This window comes from Alligator mississippiensis, chromosome 6 (assembly GCF_030867095.1).
Source record: "Alligator mississippiensis isolate rAllMis1 chromosome 6, rAllMis1, whole genome shotgun sequence".
Classification (NCBI taxonomy): domain Eukaryota; kingdom Metazoa; phylum Chordata; order Crocodylia; family Alligatoridae; genus Alligator; species Alligator mississippiensis.
Genome location: NC_081829.1, coordinates 42,524,196 through 42,544,940, shown reverse-complemented (window position 1 = coordinate 42,544,940; position 20,745 = coordinate 42,524,196). Strand labels below are relative to the sequence as shown.

The window sequence follows — 20,745 nt, the reverse complement described above, 5'->3', positions numbered from 1 at the left end:
CTGGCCGGAGGGCTGGAGAGCTACATCTGGAGGTAAGGGAGGAGCTGTAGGGGATGGTAAGGAGGCTCCTGGTCCTGGGCATGACCTAAAACTGCACCCTGCTGGGAGTGGGTGGCCTGGTGGAGCTCTCAGTGGTGTGGGAGCCCCCAGGAAATGCCAGGCCAGTTACCACCCCGGTGAAAGGCAGGTCGGGGCACCATAACCCCTAACCCCCACCACCGGGTGGATAACCCCTGTGTTTGTAGGGCCCAGCAGGCAGACCACCAGGGGAGAGAGAAAGGCCAGAGACCCGACCTGAACAAGGGAGTACCATTGACTGGCCCATGCTGGGGCCAGGACCAGGACAGTCAAAAGGGCCAGGGGCCCACCGTGAGGGACGCCCAAGAGCCAGGGGCCCCGACTGGCCTGGAGGTGGGCCAGGGCTGGTAGCCAGAGGTCCCGGGGGGGGGGACCACACCCAAGAGGGGAAAATAGTTTTGGGGGGGCTAGGTACCCTGAATGAAGGCGGAGAGGCTGCCTGAGTGGAGGGATCATGGAGGAGTCCTGTTAGGAGGATTCTGGGGCCCCGTGTGGGGGCTGGTGATTATGGGAACATCAAGATGCCATCTGCGAGGCTTGGGCTGCGGTATAGGGGAGGAAAGGAGCCGCACAGAGCGCCCCCTGGCATCAGGGCAGCAAAATGGGTAGCCTCCCGCTTAATTTACATCAATTAATTAATCAATTAACATCAAGGCATGGTGGACGAGAAGGCGGGTGGATGGCCCAGGAACAGGTGGGCGGGCCATGGAGATTGGCCCCGAGCAGGCCCCCTGTTACACTGTCTTTGCGAGGTAAGGAGCACACGATGCATTACTGAGCATAATGTGAGTGAAGCCTTGTTAAATAACATGACCAAAGGGCATAGCTATAAGGGATTAATTGGGAGTCAACAGCACAAGCAATAATTTGCTCTCCAGTATTTTAAGCTGAAATAAATTATCCAATTAAAACCATCGCCTTCACTTTAATGGTGTGCATACAATATCATTTATATTAGTTTTCCCTTGGGTATAGTGAACTTAGTATTATATAGTAGAGCTGTACGAAATTTCACCGCCAGTTTTGTTTCGACCTGTTTCAAGGTCGAACCATTTCAAGGTCGAAACAGAAAAATTGAAACGGAGCAGATATAGTTGAAACAGCCTAGAAACAAAATGAGGCAAGTCACCGTTTTGATGATGTTTCGACGTTTTGCCCATAGGCTATAATGGGGAAGGTTGAAACAGGCTATAATTTTGTCATTTCTGGCTTGATTTTGGATGAAATTTGCAGGAATGGTAACCCCTTCTGAAGGCATGAAGCCTGCCATGTTTCAAGGAGATAGGTGTAGGGGGTTCAAGGAAACTGCACCCCAAAAATCTTGAAAGCAAAATTTGTATAATGTGTCTATGTTAAGCCACAGCAGGGTCAAAACTGCAGGCATGCTAGCCCCTGCAGAGGCCACAAAGTCTGCCAAGTTTCAAGGAGATAGGTGCAGGGGTTTGGGGGAATCTGTACCTCAAGCTGCAGCCAAGCAAGACTCGTGACATGGGTAACACTGTGCGTGTGTTAAGGCGCAGCAGGGTGAAAGCTGCAGGCCTGTTAGCCCCTGCTGAGGTCACAAAGCCTGCCAGTTGTCAAGGAGATAGATGCAGGGGGGTTCTGGGGCCCTGCACCCCTAGCTGCTGACAGGCAAAACTCATGCCATGGGTGCTTGTGCAACTGACTGTGTCTGTCTTGAGGCAGAGGAGGGTGAAAACTCCAGGCCTGCTAGGCGCTGCTGCGGCCACAATGTTGGCTACAAAGGACCAACTCGCAGGATCATCATAAAATTCTAGTTTATTAGATGGGTGCAAAAGTCAGATCATAAACCTTGGGGCTGATCCCCTCAAACACACACACATTCATGCACACAGACACACTCAGTAGCTAGCTATGAATACTAAGCACCGGTGTCAAGATATACCTATCCCCAAACGCTGGAGTCCACCATCCATGGCCAGTTGAGGCTTCTTTCAGTGCAATGTTGCTTCAGAAGGAGGTCACTGGCTGGTCCCTGCCTGTCCAGCCAGAAGGTGCTGGTCAGGTCAAAGAGGGTGCCATTGGGGGTCGTTCGGCACTGCCTTTTTTCCCTCTCTGGCAGACTTTTGTGACTACCCAATTCTCAGGCTTACCCAGTCCAGGGGTCGTTGATCTCATGGGACATCTCCTTTGATGGCTACTGGATGGCAGCTGTCAGTCCCAGGGGTCACTTCTGTGAATATGTGCAGTCTTGGGAGTCCATTGATGAATTATGATTAATTTCCTGTCGTGATGAATAGGGATCTGGGAGCGGTTGATCAGGGAGTATTCAGTCCGAAGAGTTGGTCTCCAGCCTTCATTAGTTCAAACCGGGGCTTCTGTACCTTTTTAACAATGAAGTTTGAAGCAGTTCCCAGCTCTGTATTGATGGTTTCCTCTACTTAGTCTGTGGTTTCCTAGGTGTTAATCCTTGCTCATTAACTCATTATCATAGCTAGCTACTGTGTATTGAGCTGGTCCCTGAATGAATCATGATTGATTGCGTAACACAGTAGCTATCTAGGATAATGAGTTAGTTAAAATAATATGAAAGGAGACTTAAGTGGGAGGCTTAAGAGCTGTTGATCAGAGAAAATTAAGGAAGATCATGAGTTGGGCAAGATTTGGCATAACTATACATAAATGTATTTGCTCATCTGTACATAAAAGACTTAGAGGGACAGAAAGACAGAGAGGAAGACAGTATATGTATTACTTTTAGTAAAGCACATTGAATGATAAATCTTGGGCTCAACCACTGCTCCTTTGTCATTTCTTTGAGAAGAGTTTTGCAATAGTACCAATTAGTACTGTGATAAAAATTTTAGATTAAGAATACTAAGGAGTCAATATCATTCTTTCCAGAGATCTGCTGAAGTAAAAGCTTGGTCTCTTCCTGCAGTACCATAAATTACAATATATATATATTTGCATAGCAGTTACTTACATAAAACCAGACTATTCTTACCCACTAAACATCAGCTGTGATTCTATCTCAGTAAAACAGGATCAATGCCAATGTCTAACCAATCTGAGGAAGACATTTACATTTAAGTAGGTAATACTGGTATAAAAATTCAGTGCGACAGACAAAAAGTGAATTGAAGGATCTGTTTGCAAGTGAATGCAAGTTAGAAAGGACACTTATTGGCATCTCTACATTTGGTTTCTTTTTTTCTTTTTTTTTTCCCCCTCACACACAAAGCAAGAGCTATGGAGCTCACTTAGACTAATCTACTCAGTAGAAGCAATGGTCACTTAGAGAACTGAATTCTTTGGTCAGTTAACTCTGTCATCCCCAGTAATAAACAACATGAGCTCTTCTGAGGAGATTGGAGGGAGAGGGAGGGGCAGAAATCAACCTAGCTTTTCTCCAGCTGTAGGCACTTAACACTTAACTCTTAACCAAAGAGGCCATTAAAGAAAAAAAAATCCAAGAAATCTTAAATTACATGCCAGAACTGTATACAGTTTCCCACTGTTTCAACGTTCTTTTTGATCATAAACTTGAGTACTAGCAAACAATGTACAGAATGCAAAATAGGACTCTTTCAACCTGCTGAATGTAAAACAGTCCTGTAAAGCATAGACTTAAGCTCTCAGTATACCACAGGTATGATTCTACTCCAGTTTACCCTACAGTTTAATTTAAAAAACAAACGAACAAAAAAAAAAATACAGAAAAGGGGAAAAGACACCATAGTGTTTAGTGGGTGATCATGGCTTCTTATTTAATTTACAGCATGTTCCCGGATTAAAGTTTTACTCCGTATGAATAAGGATATCCAAATCTGGCCCACTTGCAACCGCCTTTGCTAGAGAAAATGTTTTGTTTATATATAGCATTTTGATAGGTGCCAAATATTCTGTATATTCACCATAATGGCTCAAGGTTTAATCAAGGTATTACAGAACAGCCAGGCACCTAGACATGCTTCTGGTTTAAACCAGTGCTACTTGACCTCCAGCTCACAGGCCAGATCTAGCCTGCAGAGCCATATCATCCAGCTCACAGGGCTCCTCATGGCTGTGGAAACTTGGTGGCAGAGGAGCAGTCACAATTAATACTTCCACCACTCATCTGCTGCCGAATTTCCAAGCCCCAGGTGCTGGATAACATGGCCCTGCATGTGGGGCTAGTGCTGCTGGCCCATTCTGGCATGAAAAGCTGGAGCCGGGGCCATGCACCAGATGGGGCCCCAGCCAGATTGACCCCATACACCAGATTAGGCCTATGAACTAACCCCACACTACTCGCTTGGTTTATGAGGCAAAACAGTTGGGCATCACCAATTTAAACCATTTTGAATTTTTAGGATTTTGATATTCCCACTACTCTCAATAGTAAGGAATAATGGATGTACATTTTTATGTAAACAGAATTAGAACTGCAACCCTGCTAAAATAAAAGTCCACTAAAAGCACTCACTTATATTAATCATTAAACTCCACATAAATACCCACTAATAGCCAGCTTAAGCCACTAAAACCCATCTCAGTAGATAATTTTAAAGGTTCTGAATAATACAAATGAAAGTTCAATAACAGAAAAAGTACAATCCAGTTTAATTTAGGCAGAATTTAGTTTTATTAAGCAATCTGTGCTGAAAGTAATACTGGGATGATAAATGTAATGGGAATAAAAGAAGCCCTTCCCCTAGGTCAACTAAAAGGTGCATTATAATTGCTCAGGACCTAGCACATGATATCCTCAAACTGTTCTCTTTGCCAACTTTTATTTACAAGCAGAGTAAAATCTGCATTCAGACTGGTGTGCAAGTCCACTGAATTCTATACAAATCATAAATGGGCAGCTAAGGCAGAATTTGTCCCTCTGGAGTTATTCATCTCATGGTAATGCTAATCCAACATGCAAGTGTATCAGGAGGAAAATTCTGCCATATATAGTTATGGTTTTCAAAAAAACAGATCCAAATATTTTCATTAAATAGAAGTGATCACAGAGAACATGGTCAAAAGAGTTCAGCAAAGCAGCACATCTCTATCATCATGGGTTTTATACATTCTTACAGTGCTGTTTTCAAGTCTGCATTCATGTGCACACAGGTAAATAGTTATACTAGAGCAATGCCCTACATAAGTCAATGGGTTCTATCTGGGCTCAGGGCTGTCCCCAGACAGATCCAGTTGCCTAAATGTGTTCTGTGTATGATTTCCTACTGGAAGGATTATTACCACTCATCCCAAATACTGGAAAGAACTGGTAATTCTTACTAAAATTAAGAATGAAAAACAACAGCAGCGAAGAAATACACTCAAAGGGTTTGATGTCTGCTTCCATTACTTGCTCAGATCCTGTTGTCCAACTTTGTGAAATCAAAAGGTAAACTTTGCAAATGTGTATATTAGCTTAAATTACCTTCAAACACACATTTGTATATGGCTCCTGTTGGAGAGCCTGGGGGAAGATTTTGTCAAGTATTTTTGCCTCTATTGATTGCTGGTAATATCCTCTTCAAAGCCTAAAATAAATATTGTTCCCCTATTTGTCATTTTCTAGTCTGGGGAATATTGATTCTATCTTCTTTTTATGAATGGAGCTGAAATTAACAAGGCTGGTTTTAGTGGCATTTTTTTTAATGCAAAACTTCAGCTTGTATAGTGTCTTATCAGCATATATTAGTGCAGCTATTTTTATTGCTACTGCAAGGCCCACAGAAGAACCTAAAAATACTGATGGGGGGGGGTTGTTTTTTTAGGGTTGTTGGTTGGTTGGGGGGGGGGGAGGAGGGACAAAAAAGAATCCCATCTTTTCTTTTGTTTTTATCCAAAAAAATCCTTAGTAATATTTTGGGTTCTACAAAAACTAGACGTTATTATAATATTATCCATGCCAGAATCTGGTCCATTGACAATTTCCTTCTCCAAAGAAAATATTTTCAACTTTGGGGGAAGGAAACCCGACACAACATCTCTCATTTGAGATTGTGCAATAGACCTCAATAAGGAAAACTACTGCAGTTTGACTAATAGTTCAATGATCATGTCTTTTAGCAACTGATAAATATCAGTAGGCACAACCAAGTAAAGATTGTAACATCTCTCTCATGATGCAAGCAAAATCCTGCTTGCCTCACACAAGTAATTCTACTGAAGTCAACTGGGCAAGTATAATGTAGAACAGTGATTACTGCAAATGCAACATATAAGAGTACTTCTTGCTATCTAATCAGAACTCTTGGGAAATCTTTTATTAGACCAACTAGATAGCTGCAAAAAAATTGCTTTATTTGCAAGCTTTCAGGCATAAACACCCTTCCTCAGGCATAGGAGAATGCAAAGATTGTAAAATTTTTCCTGGGTGAAAATGAAAATTCATATAGTTTCATATTGCTTAGGGTTGGAAGAGTCCTAAACAGATCATCAGGTCCGACCCCCTGCCCTGGGCAGGAATGAGTATAGGGTCATAACACCCCAGCCAAATATCTGTCCAGCCTCCTCTTGAAGACCCCCAAGGTTGGAGAGAGCACCACCTCCCTTGGGAGTCGATTCCAGAGCCTGGCAGCCCTAACTGTAAAGTAATGTCTCCTGATGTCCAGTCTGAATCTTCTCTCTAACAATTTGTGGCTGTTATTCCTAGTAACCCCCGGTGGTGCCCGGGGGAACAGAGCCTCCCCCAATTCTCACTGGTCCCCCCTGTTGAGTTTGTAAATGGCCATCAAATCCCCTCTCAATCTTCTCTTGTGGAGGCTGAATAGATTCAGACCCTTCAGACTCTCTTCATAGAGCCTGACCCACTGCTCTTTGACCATGTGAGTGGCCCTCCTCTGGGCCCTCTCAATGCTAGCCACATCCCTCTTGAAGTGCAGCGCCCAGAACTGGATGCAGTACTCCAACTGCGGTCTGACCAACGCCGCATAGAGGGAAAGGATCACCTCCCTGGACCTGCTTGTGATGCATCTGTAAATGCACAATAAGTTGTGGCTAGCCTTACTGACCACTTCCTCGCATTGGTGGCTCATGTTCATCCCGGAGTCAACAATGACTTCAAGATCCCTTTCTGCCACTGTTTTGACAAGAAGAGTGCTTCCCAGCTTATAGGTGTGTTGCTTGTCCGTTTTCCCTAGATGCAGCACCTTGCACTTCTCTGTGTTGAATTCCATCCTATTCTCATCCGCTCACTTCTGTAACTTGTCTAGATCTAACTGGATTCTGTCCCTCCCTTCCAGCATGCCCACCTCACCCCACATCTTGGTGTCATCAGCAAATTTGGACAGCGTGCTTTCTACTTCCACATCCAGATCACTGATAAAGATGTTGAACAGTACAGGCCCCAGGACAGAGTCCTGGAGGACTCCACTGCCCACATCCCTCCAGGTCAAAAATGACCCCTCCACCACCACTCTCTGGGTGCGACCATCTAGCTAATTCGCCACCCATGTGACTGTGTAGGCCTCAATGCCACAGTCACCTAGTTTTTTTGAGAGAATGTGATGGGAAACAGTGGCAAAGGCCTTCTTGAAGTCCAAGAAGATGACATCCACCTCAACGCCCTCATCCAGAGACTTTGTGACCTGATCATAAAAGAATACCAGGTTAGTCAGGCAGGATCTGCCCTCAGTGAACCCATGTTGGTTGCCCCTGAGCATTACCTCCCCTGCTGGGCCCTTCAGGTGTGTTCCTTGATAATTTTCTCAAAGATTTTCCCAAGGAGCGAGGTAAGACTAACTGGCCTATAGTTACTCGGGTCTTCCTTTCTCACCTTCTTGTAAATGGGGACCACAGGAGAGCTGAAAGGTAGTGCAAGATCTCCTGGTTGGAAAAGTTCATTTTATGCAAAATGGGATCAGATAAGAGTTGGAGTAGTCTATTTACCTCAGAGTTGTCTGAGGACAAGCAGGATGTTGAATTATGCTTCTTACTCATTATGATGTTTCATATTTCACAGAAGGATGGGTGATGAAAGGCTCTCCTGGGAGAGGAATTTCTCTTGTGTTGAGACCGCTCTGTGTGCATGCAAATGTGACTTGAAACAAGTGGCTGGAGCATGGGTGTCAGCTTTCAGGTCTCAAGGTGTTGCATTGTGCTTCTTGTAAAATGATGAAGTTTTCATTTCAAAACAGTTTATCTATACATTCAGTCTCTCATGTAAGCCAGATGCTTTACACATCCAAATATTGTTGCTGCTGCAAGCTAAAAGTTGGCTTTCTGGTGGTGATGATAGTTAGTAATTATTTGGGTATCTACCCAGTGAGTTTGACATATTTCAAACAATCATATGCTTTCATACCCTTATGAAATGATATATCACTCTGTCACAGACAGCTGGCATTCTTTAATTTATCCCTTATGACGACATGTTTTGGAGGGATACAGCTGTGCTTCATTTTATTAGCATGCTGTCTCCCCTGTCCTGACATTCACTTTTAGATCTGTACCTCTTCTGAAGACTTCAGTCAATACAGAAAAATATTGTCAAGCTGCTACCACTGCCCAGAAGGTGGCCCCAGAGGACAGAAGTCTGTAACAAAGGGTTCCAAAAGGCAACTGGGACTTGCAGCATGTCAAACTTTTTAAACCATCACAGACCATTGCAATTCTACACTTCTTCATCCCTCTGGATTTCTCTGGGTTTTATTTCTATAATTTCCTGAATAGCAGCTTAGAAATCTTCCAGCGGGTGGAGTTAAATACCCTTGGGGGATAAAAACCTGAATTGGAAATCAGTGAGTTAAAAGGTTTGGAGCTGTTTAGTTCAGTTGGAAGCTTATAATCAGTTCAGAGTCCCAAACACTCTACTTCCTAATTAGATAGTGACCTGAATAGGAGAACGTTCCACACTTACCCTCCACAATTATAAGATTAAATGTTAACTTTTGGGTTCGTTAAAACCAACACAATTGAAAACCTGAAGGCATGTATTTGTTAAGCCCAGCTGCAATATCACTGTACCAATTTAGAGAAATTTGTAATTTAAAAGAATGCTGCACAGACTATTCTGCCCTAAACCTTTCCACATTTAAAATAAAAAAACCCTAAGCATACACAAGCAATCAACTTTTTTTCAATGTATTCCCAGCTCTCAGACAGTAGTGCAGCTGTGAGAGCCAGAAAGAAAGCCAATTAGCATATACTACACTACACAATTGGTATATAAAAGTCGGTTTTCAAATGGAGCGAGGTACTGACAAATCAATGCCAATCAGTATAACTCACATATGAGAGAGCGGAATTACTGTAAAAGAGAATTCTAACAGTTATATAAGCCCGGTCTCTTTCAGCCCACTTATGAGGCAAAGAATGAGCTGGGACACCTACCGCTAAGACAATGTGCCAAAGCATGGGTGAAGACCAGTGCTTGTTTGGGATATGATAGGCATGATGTGGAAGATGAAAGTGAAATGCAATGGATATGACAGGAGCCACACGGAAAGTAAATACTTTCCTTCTGTGGAGATACTAGGGCACACCCCTTTGGTCGCATTTACAACAGGAAATTTCAACAACTAAAACTGAACTCATGGTTGCACCTGTGGTGTTTTGAGGGTTTTTTAATAGCATGATATAACCAAAATCTAAAAGGGGGTCAAGGTGGGATGGGATGATCAACTGATGTGATAGCAAACCAACCACAGGGAGATATGAGAAATCCAAGTCCTAAATAGAGATAATGATACTGACTTCCTTTGTAACCTGCCTTGTTATCTTCTGATGATAAGTGATAGACATTATTAATATACTGTCAGAAAAGAAGGGGAGATTACTAAAGGCTGTGTCTAACAGGCAGCCCTATTAAAAGGATCAGAGAAAGAGGGAAAAGTTCAGCATAGGATGCCAGCACAAGGAACTGGAGTTAGTGCTTATTTTCCCATAACAAATTATACCTGCTTAAACAAGTTTTGCAGAGTATCAGAATAGAGAGAGTATGAACAATGACTTTTTTGCCAGGGTATGGTTTTATGAATTTATATTTAATAACTGTTGTTTAAGTACAACCCTCATGGTTTAAAACCTTAAGGAACAACCAGGGTTCAATACCTTAATAGGGCTAATTTATCCAGTTTATTTCTCAGAGATATGGTAGATGAAGCAGTAGGCAAAGGGTAGGTCTTAATGGTGTACTATGGTAACAGGAAGGGCCAAAAGCTTTTAGCCTTTAAAAACTGAAAGCATTTTAAAATATGCTTCTCCACAAAAAATAGGGTATTATCTCAGAGCAGATTGATGGATTAGATTTAAAGGTGCTCGGAGGGGGAAAAGAATAATCATATTAAGGTTCATAAGGAGATAACAATCTTTTGGGTTATGTGTGTTTTTTGGGGGGGGGGGGTTTACAACTAAAACCACTGCAATTCCTGTTTTGTATTCAGGGGGGCATTGGTCAACTCCTGTGCTGCTTCTGTGTGTTTATTTGCCAGGTTTGTAAGAGGCCACTCATTCCTCCCAATTACTTTTTTATTGAGTCTTTTGAAAGATGAAAGGGAGGAAAATCCCATCATATTAACCGCACTCTGTCTGCAGAGAAAGACCCTTCTGAAAACTACTTCTAGAAAAGGAATAGGGGAGAGCTATTCTCCATCATTATAGCTCCCATTACATGATGGTTAAACAGGTCTCAGGAGTTGAACTTTAGTTAAGACTGTGACAAAGGACAACTTTCTAGCAATACAAATCCAGCCAACTTTTAATAGGTATGAAATGCAAAAGGTTTAATTCTGTTGGTCACTTCATCATGGTTTATCTGTAGCAACTACTGTTGGCAGTTCCAATGAAAGCAGCAGAAAAAGCATGTTTAAGATGGCACAGTTATGACTATATGAACGGAACCTTTATTTCTGACAGCAAATGGACAGACTAAATTGTGATGGTAAACCCTCTCTCTCTCTGCTTCTCTCTCACATGTGGCTTCTGTGAATAAGCATACTGGTATGATCCATTAACTTGTACTTCATTATCCATTATTAGTTTTGGCATTAACAGTAGAGCTGAGTGAAAAAACTGGGTGGAAAAATTCTCTTCAGGTTTAACCAAACCCACAGATTTTCTGTGTGTCATATTGTTCAACAAGAAACATTTTGTTCAACCAGAAGTCAGAACAATTTAGTTCATTTGGCAGGAGCAAATTACTGCTTATACTGGTTTTTTTTCTTTTTTTAAGAAAAAAAGTTTGGGTTTACAGATGAAACCGTTATTTCTAGGTGATTACTACTATCTCTTATCCTAACAAGTGTCAAACCTATTTTGTAAATTCCTTAATCCACCTCCCAAGTTTCTGTTAGTCCATTTTCTGAGTGGAATATTAGCAGATGCAGGGTCATAAAAGAATAGGTGAACACACAGGTAGCTAGGACCAAATCCATGAAAATAGGGTTGGGTATTTAACTGGTCAAAAAATATTTGCTCACCTGACCAGATAAATATGGTCAGATAACCCTCAAGTATTTTAAGCATAATTCATTAGAACAATAAAAGACAGACTTTACCTTCAATGGGTTTGATACTTGTTAATTACAGAAAAGTTAACTGTTATTGTGAAATACAATTCTAAAAAAATTTAATTAATTCTTATAACTAACAACATTACCCAAGTATAAATGTGAACAATATTCAAGACTAAAGAGTTCATGCTTTTCTCCTTGGTTTTTGTTCTAAGAACCCAGGATCAGCCCAAACAGTTACAGAATTAAAATTTAAAAAGACTATAAACAAAAATAAACATGCACACTGAAAATTCTGTCAGTTTTCAAATGCAGGTGTACTAAGAAGGCAGAAGGCCAATTATTTAAGTGTTTTACATTGCATCATCATCAGTAGATTAATCCTCTTCATCTGAATAGAGTTAACTCTTCATCTTCTGTTTTCTTTTCTAATGTTAAATAGTAATATAGGGGTGTAGGTTATAGCTGTGTTGGTCTAAGGACATAAGCAGACAAGGTTCCTTGGGTGAATCTGATATCTTTTATTAGACCAACCCAAATAGTTGTAAAATAATTATTAAGCAAGCTTTCGGGTTCAAAAACCCTTTGTCAGGCTAAGGAAGTTTCAGCAGTTGGTGTGTGTTCTTCCTGGATGGAATGAAAAGTAAAGAAGTTCTTAAATAGTAATATACAGTCACCAGCTCCCCAGCAATGGGAGTCATCAGTTCAATTCTGCATGATTCCCCAAACTTACCAGTTTTGTTCTGTATACACAGTATTGCATGAAAGTGTTAAAAGTATTTCTACCACTGCAGCTAGACTGTAAGGAGGACAAAACCCTTTTAAGTGTGATAAAGGAGCAAGCTGTTTTGTAGCAACTACTGTAGGGGTTGCACTTCACATTGTTCTATGACTAAATGAGCTGCTGCTTGCTTTAGAATTTGCTGCCTCCAACAAAACTTCTTGTTTCTTTTAAATCTTTTACAATTTGCTTCAGCTACTATAAGGCTGCAAGCTGAATCATATTCATCATCTGAAAGGTCATGGCCCTAGAAATATACATCAAGGAGACAGGCAGCATTATGTGCAGGAGGGATCACTTTTTTTCTCTCATGCTATTACATTGTCTTTTTTTTTTTTCTCTTTGGCTTTTGTAAGTGGACTTTGTTCAGTATTCTTGTAACTAAGGTTTCCTAATGATCAGAGATTCATTCTTAGCATTCATTTGTAGCATCCTTTTCCATATTCTGAATGAACTGAGCAACAGGATCAAGCATTAAAATAAATTTTGAGTTTCTTGGTCAAAAGATGTTATCATCAAGAATGTCAGCATAGCTTATATGGAGACAACACCCAGCCACTCCTTCATTGACAACTGACTGAAGGACTTTCTTGCATATTTGAACACTTTTAATGAGATCTAAGAGACACTGAAATATGGCTACTGGTACCTTTCTTTAAAAAACATGACAATGCTTTTCAGTTTTGATACATGTGATGCACAGGTTGTCAAATATTCAACATCATAAATGAAGAGCTGAATCACATGAGTAGCACACCTATAACACAGAAGGTATAGATACTCCTTTATCAATAAAGCACAAGCAGCTTTCATATTAGCAACATTGTCACCTGCAACCAAAGTAACCTTTTGTGGACCAAATTAATTGACGATATTTTTAAATTTATCAGAAATCTATCAGGTTGTGTGATGATGCTTGGTTGTGTCCTGGTATTGGTAAAACTTTGGTTCTGAAGGTGTTACCATGAAATTAATGGCGCCATCATTTTGAATGCTGTTCTGTGCATCAGACACTAGGGACACAGGAGGAGCTTTTGCACTAAGAACATCAAAACACTTTTTTACATCTTCTGTTTCGAAAGACTTTCTACAAACCATTTCCTACTCAGGACTTTGTAAATAGAATGCAATTTTTGAAAAATTTACAGCCTATAAGGATTTTCAACTATATGGAATGGTGTATTACCATCATAAATATCTCCAGCGAACATATGATAGAATTCATTTTTCTAGTTGCCAGACCTTTGATCCAAAAAAAAGTCTCTGAATAGCAATGATGAATATTTGAAGACTTTCCATGAGTAGGAATTCTTGGTACTGAAGTTTATGAATCCATTCATGAGCTTCAGTACTAAATTCATAGATGCTAGCATCAGAAGGGACCTCAACAGATCATTAAGTCTAATCCCCTGCCTAGGCAGGAAAGAGTGCCGGGGTCAGATGACCCCCCCTTCCCCAGGTTGCCTATCCAGCCTTCTCTTAAAGACTCCCAAGGTAGGGGAGAGCACCACCTCCTTTGGAAGTAGCAAAATTATTATTAGACTATATAGAAATAAAACTAGCTTTGCTTTCACTATCCCTCGCATCTTCATTGAAAGACTCTGTACCTTATAAAGATGGTGAAGTTTAAGTAGGAGAAAGGGGGGGAGAGGGGGCAAGAGATTCAAACCAGTTTGCCCTTTGACTACAATATATATCTTTTTATAAGGCTGGACACCTTATATAAGTATATAAGGCTATAAGAGCTTTCCTTGCTCTTTGACTACAATATATCTTTGACAGCAGCTGGACACCTATCACAAGAACTGAAAAAGTGTTTCTCCGCTCTATCTTCAAGTCATACCCTCAGAACAGAACTCGCACTGAGTTTTAACAGCCTCTCCATGTATATATCTGCTAAAAAAAAATCCAAACAAATTATTTTGGCTTTCCCCAACTCTCCATAATCTCAAAGTATCTTTTGTATTTAATTTAACCAGTCAACTTCAGTTCTGTTCCAGAGAGCTAGAAAATTCCAGAACACAAAGAAGATTCCAGAGTCCAGTCCTTCCCAGGAGCTTTACAGGCCAGACTGCCAGATCATGTGGAGGGGGCAGGTAGCCCCTCCTCCCCACAGCAAGTACAATGGACCTCAGGACAGTCCTGACTCCTGAGCACTTACAACCTGTGCCACTATGATGACTTCCTGCATACGTGTTTGCCTTCAAGCTTCCTACAACCTGAACCAGGAATCTTGTTCCAATTTCTCTTCCTGTTCCTGTTTGCAAGTGACTGCAATTACTCCAAATGGCCAGTAGGAGAATGTTTCCCATGCTGATGGTTTTGGTTTCTCCCTGAACCCAGAGCATCACATCTGTAGTTCCACAAACCCCCAGAATATTCTGGTCAATATTTTCCTGATCTTGGCAAAGCTTTCCATCCACTAGACCAGAAAGGAGATGCTGGCTGCAGAGTACCTGGGCGACTCAGGGGCTGTTTTTCCCTATTTGTATGCAACTCCAAGTAAAGTTTCACTGTGTGTGTCTACACGTGCATTTACACTGGCTTAAAGTTACTGCGCAGTAAGCGAGAATAGGCCGGCATCTACACGTGCAGGTGTTAAAACGCATCAACGCTGTGTATGCACTGCCTTGGGACTAAAGTTAACCACAAGCATCACAATAGCTAGTCTTGGATCCAAACAGTATTTCAGCTCCTTTCAGAAGTCAACAGATTTTTAACCTCCCTCTAAGAAGCAGAAGCAATATATCATGACCAAACAGCTACAGTTGTGTTACCCACAGCTACCATGAAGACAGGTCCTCATCATGCCTACACGGTCAGATGGGTCACTAACTGGCTGGAGGGCCACACCCAGAGGGTGGTGCTGGATGGGTCTTATTCGACCTGGAGGGATGTGGGCAGTGGGGTTCCCCAGGGCTCGGTCCTCAGGCCCACACTATTCAACATCTTCATCACTGACCTAGGCGAGGGGGTAGAAAGCACCCTGTTCAAATTCACAGATGACACTAAGATGTGGGGTAAAGTGGGTATGCTAGTAGGAAGGAACAGGCTGCAAGCAGATCTAGACAGGTGACAGGGGTGGGCCGAAGAGAAAAGGATGGGGTTCAACACTGACAAGTGCAGGGTACTGCATCTGGGGAGGAAGAACCAGCAGCACACCTACAGGCTGGGGAACTCCCTTCTCGCCAGTGTTGAGACAGAAAAGGATCTTGGAGTCATCATTGATGCCACAATGAACATGGGCTGACAAAGTGGGGACGCGGTCAGGAAGGCCAACCATACCTTGTTGTGCATCCACAGATGCATCTCAAGCAGGTCCAAGGAGGTGATCCTCACCCTCTATGCGACACTGGTCAGGCCACAGCTGGGGTACTGCGTCCAGTTCTGGGCGCTGCACTTCAGGAGGGATGTGGCCAATATGGAGAGGGTCCAAAGGAGGGCCACCCACATGATGAGGGGGCAGCAGGGCAGGCCCTACAAGCAGAGGCTGAGGGACCCAAACCTGTTCAGCCTCCAAAAGAGAAGGCCAAGAGGGGATCTAGTGACAGTACAAACTAGTCCAGGGGGACCAGCAGGCATTGGGAGAGTCCCTGTTCCCCCAAGCAATCCCGGGAGTTATAAGAAACAACAGACACAAGCTAGCAGAGGGTAGTTTCAGGCTAGACATTAGAAGGCGTTATTTCACTGTCAGGGCGGCTAGGACCTGGAACCAACTTCCAAAAGAAGTGGTGCTGGCTCCTACCCTGGGGGTGTTTAAAAAGCTGGACGAACATCTGGCCGGGGTCGTTTGACCCCAGTACCCCAGCCACGGCAGGGGGTCAGACTAGATGATCTCCTCAGGTCCCTTCCGACCCTACCAACTATGACACTATAGGTAGGGGGTAGAAAATCCTCCTCTAAAGCAAAACAAACACAGAACTTTTTTCCCCCCTCAGTTGTAAGGAGCTTATCTGCCAGGAAAGGGAGCTTTAAAATAGCTATAAGAACACAATGCCTTTGCCCAAAAACTATGCATTTCTCATGGGTCCCTACATATCTCCCAATCTACAGAAGATGGTATTTACCTCTTTTCCATGATGCAAATCCTCATCATGGAAAAGCAGCCTGAAATGATAGTAAGAGAATCTCCAGTGAGTGAATCCTTGTATAGATTAACACTCCATATCTCCCTCCCTCCATAACTGAAGAATTGGAGTTAAAGTATATCACTCTTGTATCTTGCATATTGGGAACTCCATGCACAGAAATGGGCATGTTGCACTCCAGATTTTGTAAAATGAACAGTACACTCGTTAATTAATCCTGGCAATACTGGCTGCAAGGCCTCAGGCCAGACTCAAGCCCCTAATCTGCAGCCATAAAGTCCTTTGTGCCTGCTCTGATCTACTAAGGCCAAGAAAGGCACAGCTCTTAACACTGCAATACTTCATCCAAAGTCTGCAAACTGTAGGTTCACATGTACCCAGAAGCGAGGAAATATTCCTCAGGTCAATTTAAACTGTACTTCATATGCATCAAGCCTAGTTTTTATAGCAGGCTGTCTATCATGGCCTATGAAACCTGCATAACTCCAATAAATACCATAAAGGAAAAAAAAGAAGAAAAAAAGGAGATACAACAAAGAACAATGCTGAAATGCAATGTTATGTTCCACTTCACCAACATAGGCTAAAATGGCAGGAAACTGTTGTTCATCTCAGGCATAGCAATATAGTGTTCTGTATTTAAGCACTTTCAAAAGGAAGAGACTGTCACAAGGCTGATGATGCTTAAGATAAATGCTATCTCTATTAACTTCCTTGTCCTTCTCAAGTGACATTTTTTGGAGACAATAGATCTGTACAGATTAACAAATTCTGAGTCCACAATACTGGCACTGGCTCAGTATTTGCCAAAAATTACCCTGTTTAAACCAGTTATTCAATGAATACATTTCTGGCTTAGGAAAATTAATTTAATTCCATGTCAGTATTCCAAGAGGATAATTTACCGTATACACACACACACAATTTACGTCCTTACCCTTTAATGGTTTTGTTGTAATAATAAATTTGCATATAGTTAAGTAATTGATTGACTGGGCCTGACTCTACAGGGGATGGAGGTGGCTGCTGGACTGTTGTGTCCCTCTGCAGCACACTGCCCTGCCAATAATTCCCTCGGAGAGGGACTACCCAGGCTACACACACAAAGCTTCCCAGTGGGACTGCTGCTGCTGCTACAACAACCTGAGTACTGCTTGGTTCCCCTCACCTCCAGGTTCCTCTTCCTCCTGCCCCTGCTATGCCACTCTGGGTGATTGGAAGCTGGAGGTAATTGGGAGCTGGAGCTCCTCAGGCTGGTGCGGGAGCCACCTGGCTGCAGCTCCCTCCCCTAACTGGCTGAGTATGTGGTGCCCAGCATGTGTCCTACAGTCACCACCACTACCCATGCTACCAACTGCCTGAAGCAGCACAGCTGGAGCAGGAGGAGGATAAGGAGCTGCTGAAGACAGGGGTAACTGAACAGTACCCAGGCAGCTACCAGGAAGCTGTGTGTACTGCTCAGGGCTGAGGCCTCCAGCAGGCATGCAGCACAGGCTGCCCCAAGTGGAGTGGGCAGGGCACAGCCCTATATGGAGTGCCATGGGAGCAACCACAGGCCAAATACAATCAATTGGCAGGTCAAATCCAACCCCTGGGCCGTATTTTGCCCACCTGTGTTAGGGAAATTACAGATCATGTAGCTTCATAAGTGGCAGTGATGGGAGATGAAGGAAAAAATGCTGAAGTGGGGGGGAGGACTTTGAGCAGCAGTAGGCGTAAGGGAAGAGAAGAGATAGGAACGCAGAACAGAAAATAAAAGCAGGAAATTAATAGTAAGTAACCAAAAAGGCAGAATCAAGGGGTAGGATACAGAGATAAACCATTTGAACTGCATAGAACAGCCCTGCGTGATACAATGAGTTGAAGGAAAAAGAAATCAGGTTAGGACAGACTAGGAAGGCAGGCATCACTATTCCAAGAAAGAAGCTTCAACCCAGAAAGGCTGAGAAGTAGTGATTTACCAAATACAGAGTGAATAGGTGACAGGAAGCAGCTGTTGTTCACACAAAGAGAAGTGGAAGGAAATTAAATGGGGCAACATTTGCAAAAGAACAACAACAACATAATACAAATAAATACATTTGCATCCTAAGTCAGCAGAGTTGCAGAACATAATTAAATCTGAAGGGAGATAAACTCAAGAACTGAGAATGTTAGAAATGCATTCAGGCAGCTATCAAATATATGTACTACAAGATCAAGCCAAAAAGTAAACTGAAACTGTATAGTCTTAATATCTTTGTGGTGTGAGGCAGGGGGATGGGGAGGGGTCATCAACATAGATACTGAAGGCCACAGAGTGTAAGCAGGCGTAAATCCTTTCAAGCTAGAGAGAGGGACTTCAGTAGAAAGTGTGGGGAGGGAGGCAAGATAGAAAGAGGAGAATTTCAAAAGCCTGGTGGATTGGAAAAAGACTGGTTTTAATCAAATGGCAAGAGCCTCCACCCACAAAGAGATTTACAGGATAGCTAACACACTTGTTTGTAGCATAGAAATACCATCCACCCGAGAGCCTGCTTTCTCTGGCAATGTGAGCTTTCCAACTAACAAAGATAATCTAAATCTAATCGTTGAACACTGGAAAAGAAAAGGAAAGGTAAGTGTCAAAAGGTGAACAGGAGGAAGATTAATAGGAAAGCTAAAATGACAGGTATTACCTCTTTTTAAGACATAATTATGCTTCTAAACACTATGATCTTACTGTTACTGACCCTGCTTATATTTCTCCCACGTGTATTTTTTAAAAGAACACATCAAGTATAAATACAACCAAAAAAAGAAAGGAAACAAAAAATTGAAGTAATTCTTGCTCCCTAACCAGCATGAAGCCTGCTAAGTCAGGTACTATAAATACCTTTTCACATTCAAGATTTGATGAAAGAGAAATGATACACAGCCAGTGAGAAAAGCACAGAAAGTTAAGTAAGGAAAGAGAGGAAGCGTTAGACAAAGAATCACAGAGACTCAATAAGTGGGAGGTTTTTCCAGCTAGCTCCTGAGAATCCTGTTGATAAGTCCCTGATTGCATCTAAAAGACACGTGCCTATCCATTCCTAGGACTGTAACCTTTTTCATTTTTTAAATGGGACACACCTATGACACCACTGCTTGACTAAGAAGTCTAGATAAGAAGTCACGTTAGATAAGAATCTAACATGGGTGGAAAGAAAAAAGGCACTGGAAGTCCCTGAAATGAAAATATGATTTGTCTTCATAAATGCTTAAGAACAATTGAAAGTACTATTTAATTGTGAGGTATTTCGATGCTGACTAAGTATTCTACAAGCACTTAGTATGCAATCTTCTCAATGACCCTCGGAAACAGGTAAGAAAGAAGTGTGACATTTACAGCTGCAAAACAATCATGACATTATCTGCACCTGTATAGATCAAACTTTTTCTAACAGAACTAAAATATTTCCATTTAAAATAATGCAGATTTACTGGGAAGCAACTGTCCATACTGCATATTTTGAATAAAGACTGAATTATTTAAATTCTGTGATAAGTCTGAAAATTGTAACCATTCTGAACAATCAATGTATTTACATATTTGTCTGTCTCCTTAAAAGTATGTAGACAGTAATAAAATGACACTGTTAAAATGACAAAAACATATTAAATAAATGAGTAAAAGTATTGCTTTGCTTTTCAGTGTTCCATCTACATCTGTCTTGATACGGGACCCTTTAGTCTCTCTCACAGTAAACAAACAGCAGTTATATAAAAAGGAACAATATTTTTTGAGTTTGAATCTTGATCTAAGCAAACTCCTCCATTTTTCCCAGGTGGTGGGCTCCTAAGATTTCACCATTCTTAATAATCAGGTAGGGATGAGAGGAACTTGCTGTCCTTCTCTTTCAACTACATTTCACAACGCGATGGAACAAACACACAGAGGCATCAATCATTAAGTTCTTGATAGGTAATATCATGGGTTCCTTGGGAAAAATTATCTCAGGTAGGAGGGCCTTGAAGGGTCTGAAGAATGCAAACACTTTAAGTTCACACACTCATGTTGCTGTTTGCAATTTTCTCAGTAGCTGCTCATCAGAAGTATACCACAGAAGTATGAACAGCATAAATGAACAGCATTGGAATGCCCAGACTGAGCAAAGAACAGGTGCCCTCCTTAAAGCATCCCAACAGCAGATGTGAACAAACCCCCAAAAACTGCATCACAAAGTTGGCAGTTTCCCTTTCTTCCATGCTGCAAAAAGACTTTCCTTCCTCAAGTAAGTAAGTAAGTAACTGAAATCTTTAAGTAATCTATCTAGATATGACTATCTATTATATAGTTGTGTGATTTTTTTGAGCCCATACCCATGAACTCTTTCAAGGGCAACTATTAGTCTGGTCTCAAAAAATAATGATCAGACTTGTCACAACCCAAAGTTGT

General features: G+C 41.9%; 1 protein-coding gene and 1 long non-coding RNA gene across 2 annotated transcripts in view; one reads left to right on the top strand and one right to left on the bottom strand.

Moving 5' to 3' along the window:
• GRID1 (glutamate ionotropic receptor delta type subunit 1) overlaps nt 1-20,745 on the bottom strand; it is a 1,166,358-nt gene that overhangs the window by 1,107,859 nt on the left and 37,754 nt on the right. The window lies entirely within an intron of this gene.
• LOC132251158 (uncharacterized) overlaps nt 1-20,745 on the top strand; it is a 47,463-nt gene that overhangs the window by 23,637 nt on the left and 3,081 nt on the right. Inside the window, exon 2 of the long non-coding RNA XR_009463029.1 lies at nt 20,387-20,589. This is a non-coding gene — a long non-coding RNA (uncharacterized LOC132251158). The remainder of the gene's footprint in view (nt 1-20,386; nt 20,590-20,745) is intronic.